The sequence below is a fragment of the Heteronotia binoei genome, chromosome 8, assembly GCF_032191835.1.
Source record: "Heteronotia binoei isolate CCM8104 ecotype False Entrance Well chromosome 8, APGP_CSIRO_Hbin_v1, whole genome shotgun sequence".
Classification (NCBI taxonomy): domain Eukaryota; kingdom Metazoa; phylum Chordata; class Lepidosauria; order Squamata; family Gekkonidae; genus Heteronotia; species Heteronotia binoei.
In genome coordinates, this window is record NC_083230.1 from 61533951 (window position 1) to 61545604 (window position 11654).

An 11654-nucleotide genomic window follows, 5' to 3' on the forward strand; every position below is an offset into this window, starting at 1 on the left:
CTTACACTTAAATGCCATTTGCCACATTGTTGCCCACTCTTCATAGTCAGCCTTGGTTTTCACCATATAATCTGCAAACTTGGCCCTCATGCTTCACCCCAACTGCAAATAATTTATGAACAAATTAAATACCACCAGCCCCAAAACAGATCCTTATATTTATTGATGCTTACTTCTGTCCATTGAGAAAACTCAGTTTATTCCTACTCTCTGATTCCTGTTCTTTGAACAATTTTTAATCCATAAAATGGATTCTGCTTCCTGATTTCTTTACAGGGAGCAATCTTGAGCAAGTCAACTCCAAGTAAGTACATTTTTAATGGGCATTATTCCCAGGAAAGGTATTGTTGGCTACTTTCAGATACAAGGTTAAAAAGAAATTAAATAACTGAATAAAAACAAGTGACCATCTGACACATGATGAAGCTAACAAATCCCAAAGAGTGACATTTACTTGTCTCCAGTCTTTTCTTCTCATTATGGAGGAGCAGCATATTTTCCTTTATCTAAGCTACTAAGACCCTATTTTATGACCCACCTTTTACTTAACTATAGTGAGGATGCAAAATGGGATTCTCAACAGTGCCATTGAAAGAGGGCAATTTTCTCCTTTGGAAAATTGGTGTAGTACTAGGACCTTCCTATGCTCATTTAGAAGGAAGCCCATAAAGTATACCACCACCACCCCACACACACACATACATTCATTGGCATGTAATCTGAGGATTGCTCTTTAGTTCAACTGTTGTCATGCAAGGTTTGGGATTACTCTAAATTGAAGAATTTGAAAACTATTTTAGGGTTTAAAAATCTTTTTATCTCATGGAACCAATTTAGTGAAGTGGTTAAGTGTGCAGACACATCTGGAAGAACTGTGTTTGATTCCCTACTTCTCCACATGCACCTGCTGATGTGACCGTGAGTCAGTCACAAGTTCTTGCAGAGCTGTTCCTCTCAAGAGCAGTTTCTGTCAACACTCTCTCAGCTACACCTACCTCACAGGGTGTCTGGTGTGGGCAGAGGGAGACTGTAAGCTGCTCTGAAACTCCTTCAGGTAGTGAAAGGCAGGGTATAAATCCAACCTCTTCCACTTCCTTTTCTTCCTCCTCCTCTTCTTCTTTCATGCCACTTTCAGGAACATGAGAGAAATTTCTTTTTCTTTTCTGAAAATCTGTATCTGCATACAAATAAATCTGTATCTGCATACAAATAAAGATCTTCTTAATCTAAACAAGACCCATCACATATCAATAATACATCCTGGGTCTGATCTATAAGGCTAAAGCCCAAATACAACACAAACATTGAAACATTGTATAACTTGTTGGAGCTCTGAAATAAGAAGGGGCAGGCACTGTGCTGATTGAACAGTTGTGAATTCAAGATAGACTCGAACTTTTCTGTTAAAGAACAGTGCCTGGTTTTCATAACACCTGATCAAATTAAATTGCTAGTAGAATTTGACTCTTTAATAAATAAGCAGCTTGCATGCATGGAAATAAAGCCAATTACCTGAGCACTGATTTTCAGAATGAATTTAAAGAGCTCATCAGCATTCTTGCAACTGTAATCATTCAGGTCTGCCACACAGAATCTCCATCTGATGACTGAGTCAACTTTCCATGATGCTGCAAATGCATCTATATTTCCATGCAGCCTTCATAATCTATAAAGCATCTCATCACAATACTTGTCAGTATTGTGATGGCTGTCTAGTAAGTAACTATATGCAACATGTCAGAGAGCAGTTTGGCACAAAGTTAGATACCCTTTTAAGCTATCTGATACAGTAGACTGTCATATGACAAAGATACATCAAAGACAATCCATAGAAAATACAAAATAAACCAGCCAAATTCAGAATATTTTATTCAGTTACCATGTTTTTAGTCTACTTTTCATTCAAGAATTGTTTCCTAAAGCAGTTCATAGAAAATAAATGTAAATGCATAATACCATAGATGGCCAAGAGCTCCAGCACTGAGGCTTACAAACATCAGAGGTTAAATAGGGTACTGTTAGTGTTGTTGGAGGCAACAGGGAAAACAGCCATTCAGCTGTTTCATCCCTAAGTCTATGGGAGTGTTGCTCCAGTTACTTTTCAGAGGGAGGATGGAATGTTGGAGGGAAGCATGGCAAGATCACTCAAGTCTACCTCTGCAAAACAGCAGATAGTTTGAAGGGTAGCTCTGCCTGGTAGTGGTTAACCTATCTCTGGAAGAGAACAGATTACCAGATTGTGAAGTCTGTCTGTCTCTGATGATGAGCAGACTTTGTACAATTTAGTCTGACTCAGGAAAGGGCAGGCTGGTGTGGGTGGAATCCTCTTTGTTTGAAAGGATCCAATCTAGTGAATAGTCCATGAAAGTCTATTTGTACTTGAAAGCATTAAAGAGACTTCAAACCACATTCTGAAGCCTTTAGTTCAGGGGTTTCAAAAATGAGGCACAGGGGCTGAATCAGGCCCCCGGAGGGCTCCTATCAGGCCCCCAAGCAACTGGTTGTCATCTGCTTTTGTCTTCTTCTCTCTTGCTTCTTCTGTATAACAGCTTGTTTTGCAAGGCTTGCTCAATCGCACAGGAGCTACAGAGCAAAGCCTCTATTTTCTCCACTGGCTGAGGCTCCTTCCTTGGGAGAAAGGAGGGCAGGGAGAGCTTGCTTTGCTAGGTTCTCTCAATTGCAGAGCACAGCTACTGAGCCAAGCCTCTCTTCTTTCTATTGGTTAAGGCTCATCACCCTCCTGGTCCCCTGGGGAAGGATGGAAAGAGCCAGAGCTTCCTTTGCCCAGTTCTCTGGATCCCATGAAAGAGACACAAAGAAAGCACCTTTAAGAGCAACAAGTGCTAATGTTTTAAGTGTTTTATTTGTTTGTTTGGCTTATATCCCACCCTCCCTGCTGAGGCAGACTCAGGATGGCTCACATTCTCATAAAAACATCATATAAAAACCAGTAATCAATATAAACCTTAAGTGCCGTATAAAATACAAGAGTATATAAAAACATAAAACAATATCAGGTGCTATTGATCTTAAATTGGTAATAAGTATGATGATTGCGGGTAGCTGCCTATTCAGTCCATGTCAAATTCTGCTGTGCAGCTGGTATTACTGGATGTTCTACCAGGGAAACAAATCTTGAGGTCATGATTGCACATTTGAGGTGGGCCAGATAGTTCAATGACTGTTGTTATCATTGATCTTAATTAGTGAATGCCTGGCAGAAAAGCACTGTCTTGCAGGCTCTGCGAAACTGAACAATCTCGCAGGGCCCTAATTTCCTCAGGGTTTTTAAAAAGTATTTATATCTCTTCTATCTGGCATTACATTTTATGACACACATGGCCTGGCGCAACAAGGCCTCATTTATGTCAGATCCAGCCCTCATAAGAAATGAGTATAACACCTCTGCTTTAGTTGGTAAATTATTCACCTAAAGACAGCATGTTATTTCCAAAACGTTCTCCCTGCTGTGCCATTTTTCTCTGGGCTTTTTTCCCATGTGGGCAGGGTTTTTTTAAAACAAACAAACAAACAAACAAACCATATTTCCCAGTAGCTTTCTCAATTTCTATAGCTGTGTCTTGTGATTTGTAGTTCTTAGGAATGATTCACACAAACACATGTCCATCACTTAACACTGCATTACTCAGTGACCTGTCGCTCACTGACTTGCACCTGAATATATGAATTGCTTCCTGAAAAATACTGACTCAGAACTCACATGAAAACTTCCACTCCAATGTTTTGTCTGGGAGGGCTGTTCCACACATTGGAGTAATCATTTAATGGTCTGGCATTCAACCAATATGTGAACCTGCCTTTTCTGTAATTCACGACACTGTTGGATAATATAGGTAATCTTGTGGGGTTGTATGTTATGTCTGATTGTTTTCTGTGTATTACCTGAGAAGGCTATCTTACAGTTATGAGGCAATATTTATTAATTTTCTTTTTATTTGTTTCAGTAGAGCAGTAGGATTCAAGACCAGTAGCACCTTTTTTTCTCTTCTCTTCTAATAAGCAGTATTCTCTTGTATTTTGCTTTCTGTTAGCATTCATATAGAAGTGACTTAGTGGTTGCCTTTATTAATGGACTAACAAAATACCCATAGCTACAACAGGCTAGGATGAGAAAAGGACACAGCAAGCATCCATATGTCCCACCCCATGAGTTAAATGTTTCTCTCTTCCCTCCCTGACCCATTGCTTAAAGACTTTCCTTTGCCTTAGTATATTTTTTTGTTTCCTGCATAGATTTACCTTAGAATTTTTCATGTTCTTCAGGAACCTGAGTTCTTTTTCATTTTTCCTGACTTTTCTCTTGCACACACCACATGCTATGCAGCTGCACAATTGCTCTCAAGTGTTGCTTTCTTTTTAATTATTTCATATTCAACATTTAAAAATAATACCGCTATTTCCACACATTTTTGAGTTGTTACAGTACTCTTCGAGGCTCCTAATTTAAATTAGATTAAGCTCTCTTAAAACCAACAAAAATCCTTTAGGTCTCAATTGCATCCTGAAAGAACAACACAATTAATACATGGGTAAAAATAGGACAGAATATTTTGGAATATAAAAATATTTGAAGTTATTCAGAACTTTACATATGACTTGAGGTGAAGGATTAAACTGGAAGAAAGCCCCATTGGAGGCAGGTTTTTTTTTTTTTTTAAATAAATATTGTCTTCCTCCATCTTTGAAGAAATTTCCAGAAAATTTTGATAAGCAAGCCTGTCACACAAAAAGCATAGATACCATTCAGGTTCATGCTATTTCCTACCTCCGTGATTTAGTTCAGATTTAGAACCTTCAACACATAACTTTGTCCATTCTGCTCTCTAGCCACATGGTTCATCCTGATATAATATAAAAGTGGTACACAACCCTAGCAGCCAAATCTAGAAAAGAGGGGTACACAAGTATCTCCTTCCCATTACTTCCTGTTTCCCTTTCCAACAGCTCTTAGGATTTCTCCCCTTTTCCTGCTTCCTGTTCTTCCCACTCACAAGCTTACCTACCTTTATCTATTCCCCTGAGAACTGCAGCTCTGTGTAGCTAGTCTCCATAGATGATTGTCTGGAAACACTCTGCGTTCTTCCCTTACAAAGATCCAGTTCAAAGGGAGAAATGCATTGTTCAAGAAATCAGTAGAATCAAGAAAAAAACATGAGACTATGCTATAACCAGCTAGCAGCTGATTTCAAAAACAAGAAGGATTTCATTGGGGAAGATAGTTTAACTTCACTAGGAATCCTAGATTCACAATACTGTTCCAGAAAATTACAATAATGAGCTAAAACAGCAATTTCAATGTATATCTTCAGCTCAGGAATTTCATTATGCATGTCCCTACATTTATAAAATGATAGTATACATGTACTAGTACTAATATACTAGTATAAATGTAATATACATTGAGTATGAATGGTATAAGAAATACAGTAGAATAATCAGTGATAGAAATGAAAAAGAAACAAACCAAAACTAATCACAATAACATATGGGATTAAAAATGAATGAAAAAACCATATCAATTCATCCCTATTGGAACTGCTTAACCTTTCCACTTCTTTCTTGTTACACTCCAAATTTCCCCACTCAATTTGTTTTCCCACTCACAGGGGATGGGGGGGATCTGGGTTTTTGATATCATTTCTCCCAGTGCAGAAAAGTAGCTGGTGGCGGAGAGATGGTTTTGAGCAGCTGCAGACTCTCTACAAATTCTGTGTGCCATGTATGTGTGTTTCATGGGCTACTTTTTCCATATGTACATGAACAAACATTAATCAAGAACCAAAAAGGTTAGTTACAAACAAATTACAGAACCATTTACTAAAAAACAATATGTATAACATGAATATTATAAAAAATACATGTATTTATTATCAAATGGTTAAAAACATATATGGGCCCAATTATAGCGTCATTACAGTGTAAAAGTATACAATGTAAGCAAATGGGAACAAACATGAGCCTGAGCATATCTATACCTGTAGATTTTAAGGCTACCAACACTACAATTGGGTTTCAAAAAATTGGAAGTATTTAGGGGTGACTATACCTGTTAACCTGTCGCAGTTATTTTCTGCCAATTTCAGCACCTTGCAAACAGAAATTAGAAATTCAATTAAAAACTGGAATGCTATATCTCTATATTGGACAGATAGACTGGATCTTATCAGACATGTTATCCTCCCCAAATTTCTTTACTTTTTTCAGACCATCCCAATTGAAATCCCCAGGAAATTCCTATGCCTTTTACAATTTTTATGGGCAAAAAAAAGACCACGCACTAACCAAAAGACTCTATAGATCAATACAGTATGGAGGTCTTGAAATACCAAATCTTGCACTGTACTATAAGTCATCCAATTTAGCCTCCTTATTGAGAGCTTCAGCTTCTCCCACCTTAGCTTGGGTACAAATAGAAACACATGATATTTGGCCTCTAAATTTATTTGATTATATATGGAACCTTCCTGCTAACAAGTTGAAACCAAAAGCGTCTCTTACAAAAAGCTACTTATATACTCCATTAAAATATGGAACAAATATAGAAATAAAATCATCCCTTTTCTATCCATTCAATCCTCATAGTTGAACCAAGAATGGTCACCCACACATACTGCAAATATTCTGATATCTTGCTATAAAGCTGGACTTACACGAATTATAGACTTCTTCAACAAAGGAAAGCTTTTAAAAAAGAACAAATTAGAACAAAAAACTGATCTTAAGTTATTTTGGCTAGATTATTTTCAAATCAGAAGTTTTTTCTCCATACCACTAATACAGAATGCCCTAGCCAGACCTCAAACAGAGTTTGAAAATACATTACATACACTAGCTACTGACGATTCTAAACTCATATCTAGATTGCGTAAAGTTTTGCTCAATTTAGACCATACCCCATCAACTTAGACCATACCCCATCCTTAAAATATCAAAGATTATGGCAAACTGATTGTAACACAAAATTTTCTGACAACAACTGGAAAGAAATATGGTCTTCCCCATTTTATACCTCTAAAATTTCCACCATTAGGCCACAATCCTATAAACTGCTAATGTGTTGGTACTTACCTCCAAAAATACTTCACCACATGCACAATAGCATAAGTTCAAACTGTATAAAACAATGTGGGGAAATAGGCAACTATTTTAATTGCTGGTGGTCATGCAAGCACATACAGAACTTCTGGGAAAATATCATTCAACATATAGCACTTATTACAAGTACAAACTTACCTTTAAAACCTGAAGTCTTCCTTCTTGGCAAATGGACTGACCCTGGAAAAAAATAAGACAAATTCAGAAAAGGTACATATATTAATATCTGCTGCATGCACCATCTTGGCAGCGCACCGGATTGATAAAAATCCCCCATCCATCCTAGCTTGGCAACAAAGACTGTGGGGATATTTCATAATGTCTAAGATTTCTGTTCAGGCTCAAACCCCTTTGACGGAAAATTATGAAACATTTTTTATTGCTGTATGGTACCCGGTGATAACTTACTTATCTGAACAAAACATTTTGCCATGTCAAATGCTGTATAGAAAGATGTTATATTTTTATTCCTATTAAGTGCAGACTATTTAACTTTAGCTATTCTGGAAAGGTTAAAACAAAAAATAATATAGATAATAATAATGGAAATACCCATTGTGCTTTAGTTTTAATTATTGACAGAAATAATTGTTCTTCTCCCCCCCCCTTGTTTTGTTTTTATTTCTGAAAGGAATATGTAATTATAACTGTAACAAGAAGTGTAGCTATTTCTGCTATGATTATTAGCTTTGAATATTGTAACCAAACTTTAAAGTTAAAATAAAGTTTATGCTGTTGGGAGAAAAGAAAAGGCTACCAACACATGCCGAAAAGTTCTTGATCTGTAGTTCCTAATGGGAAGCCTTATGAAGTGCATACCAAAAGTAACCTAAAACTTCTTGAATGGTATAGCATTTGAAGAATTTATTTATTGGACTTTTTTTGACCACCATTCCCCTTTTGTGTGGGGCTCAGAGTGGTTCACAACAATATAATACAATATAAAAACAGATTAAAACCATAAATACACAATATTGAAACATTCCAAACACTTAAACATTTTAAAACAAGATGGCAGTGCTAACATTCATTCATGAGGGGGGTGCTAGGCAGATGTAAACCGTTGCTGGCCTCCAAAGTCCTGGTGGAACATCTCTGCCTTACATGTCCTGCAAAACTTTAACAAATCAGATAAGACACAGATGTCATTTGGCAGAGAGTTCCACCCGGATAAGGCCCTGGCCCTGGTCAAGGCCAGCTGAATATCTTTTGGGCTGGGGACCACAAGGCGGTCAAACAGTCCCATTATATAACTTTTTGGCCAAAAAGACATGAGGAATTCAACTCTACATATATTTTTACAGATCTGAATAATAATATATGTTTACCTAGAATAATTACACTTCTTTATTTATTTGTGATATAATCCTTAGTTTAAGGATTTAGGTATGAATACAAGACATTTTTATGAATTAAATGTTATAGCAATTCATATTATTATGATCCAAGATCAGAAGTCAAGATTATCAACAAAAGAACGTTAATATATGAATGTGTATTTTCTTATGGCATAATTTTCTCATGATCTCCAGGTGATATAGGGAATGTTTATGTGTATCGTTATATTGGAAAGAAATGAATTCTTTTTCAAACCTTTAATGGCAAATGTTAAGTGAAATGTATTTTCTATTGGTCTGGAATAGTACTAGTTGAACCAGTATTATGAAATTTCCTGTAGGATACAAAGAAATTAATACAATGCAATCTATTGTTTCTTGCTTTGATGAAAAATGATTCTTTGCCTTTTTCTGGTTTGGATTGTCTTTATAAAGGCACAAGTCCAGCAAACACTGAAGCATATTCTTTTCAACTCCCACAAATGCATGGTTAATAGTTATATGTTCTATATTAAATGATGCCAGGAAGACTGAATTATCACTGGTCTGGAATTTACACTGCTGTCAGGGAAAAATACATGCAGGCAACATCCTTGGTCCCTTCTAGTCTAATGTTTGTTGTTTCAGTATGAGAAGAAAGTCCAATTAAAGATGTAATCTGTATTTACAATGAAGTACATGGAAATTGAAAGACTGGACTACCTGCATTGGGAACTCTAACTCATTGGTTTGTCATAATTGCATGGAGCAATTCACTGTTTCAACTGTTAGCAAATGCATGTCTTGTGGCCTGAGCAAATGCTGACAGTTATAAGAGAATGGATAGGTAGCAATTTTGTGCTTCCCTAGTGGTCCATCCTCACATGGATTGCTCTAAAATAATCTGTGTTACTGTGGAGCTGATGTTATAGTCCAATGGATGGGGGGGGGGGGACAGTCATTGTAGTAAATCAACTATTTCTCGAAAAAACACTGAACACAACCTAGAACATTTTCAGAACTAACATCACTTCAGTAACAAAATCCACTTCTTTTTTCTCAGAATGCTGCTGTTTTTTTTTTCTTAAAGAAATATTATCAAATAAGCAATCAAATGCAAAAATTACAACTTTTGCTACCTTTCGTACTCACACTAGAGCTCAGCACAGTTCATAGTAGAGAGATTGCTGCAGCAAAAAAATACCTCACTCCTGGTCAACATCACCTTTACTTCAGGAAGGAATGCTCTCAGGGCAAGGTTTCATCTGAAGGTCTTATTGGTCAAGGTAAGTAGATTTGAGGAGGTGCTATCCTTGTACCAGTCATTTAAAAATCTTTATATTATATCTGTGACATGGGGGAAAGTTGAATAAAGCTGTTACTACAGGTTGTCAGTTCTAGGTGGAACAAACATGGTAGAACATACACTGCCTATTGAGATGAAGTCTACAGCCCCTCTTGTTAGTGCCACCCTATGATCTGGATTAGATCTGGTCAAAGGAATACAATGATCTCATGGTTATTCTTGCCCTTTGGAACTTCCTGTAAAGGCAAGTATGGTAGTATTATCTTTGTCTGAATTGGGGGTAGGGGGCATGTGATTTAGATTTCTTTTGTAAACTCCCATTGGATTTAAGATATAATGGGATATTTTTTCAATAAAATAAAAGTAACATATGAGTAAATTATTTCAGCCTCTACTTTTTGTTGACTAGTGTTGCTATAATTCCATGATACAGTAACCAATAATGACTAAATGGGAATATTCTTCTGACTTAAATTCAGTCATACTTGTGTGGCACAGGTTACACAGTGAGCAATACCAGAATAAAACATCCTCAGAATTAATGTTTGTCATAGTTTTCACTAAGCAATTGTTAAAATTGTCCTGTCCTTGTACATGGACAGGAGCAGTGAACCTTTTAAAAATGATTACTCTTATTTTATCTGTTCAGGCTCTGACCACTATGCAAATTGGTTCTGGCTAGAATCACTTATATTAAATCAATAAGTGTTGATCTTTATCATGCTGCATTATACTCCCCAACCTGCCTCCTTATTTCTCCACATCTAAATTCAGTTTAACCTTTAGCTGCATCTCTCATTGCATCCCATATGTACATTGATAGCAACTGTGATATAGGATTGCCTGAATCCAAGCTAGCTGGGGATGACAAAAAGGGCAAATCGTTAACTTCTGCATATTCTGCTCAATACTTTTGCAAGCTTAATGTTTGTACTATGAAATTTTCAATACCTGGTGATCTTTTAAGATAGCTGATGCTTTTGGATGATTAGAGGTTGATTATTTGGATGATTAAGGTTGTTGACTTTGGATGATTAAAAAAGATAGATACTGACCTCTGTTTTAATACTACAAAATTATTAATGCAGCAAATTTGGTTTATTAAATAGTTCTTATCAGTATTAAAGATAAAATGTTGACATTCCTTAGGTCTGTTTGTCTTATTAGTCCAATAAGAACATAAGAACATCAGAAAAGCCATGTTGGATCAGGCCAATGGCCCATCCAGTTCAACACTCTGTGTCACACAATGGCCAAAAAAATTATATATACATATATATACACACTGTGGCTAATAGCCACTGATGGACCTCTGCTCCATATTTTTATCTAACCCCCTCTTGAAGCCGCCACCACCTCCTGTGGCAGTGAATTCCACATGTTATTCACCCTTTGAGTGAAGAAGTACTCCCTTTTATCTGTTTTAACCTGACTGCTCAGCAATTTCATTACATGCCCACGAGTTCTTGTATTGTGAGAAAAGGAGAAAAGTACTTCTTTCTCTACTTTCTCCATCCCATGCATAATCTTGTAAACCTCTATCATGTCACCCCGCAGTCAACTTTTCTCCAAGCTAAAGAACCCCAAGCGTTTTAACCTTTCTTTATAGGGAAAGTGTTCCAACCCTTCAATCATTCTAGTTGAACTTCTCTGGACTTTTTCCTCATCAAAGGCTCCTTAGTAAGCTCGAGAGTCATGGAGTAAAAGGACAGGTCCTCTTGTGGATCAAAAACTGGCTAATTAATAGGAAGCAGAGAGTGAGTATAAATGGGCAGTCTTCACAGTGGAAGACGGTAAGCAGTGGGGTGCCGCAGGGCTCAGTACTGGGTCCCATGCTCTTTAACTTGTTCATTAATGTTGCCAAGTGCAAAGTAATGCACATTGAGGCCAAAAATCCCAGCTGCAAATACAAGTTG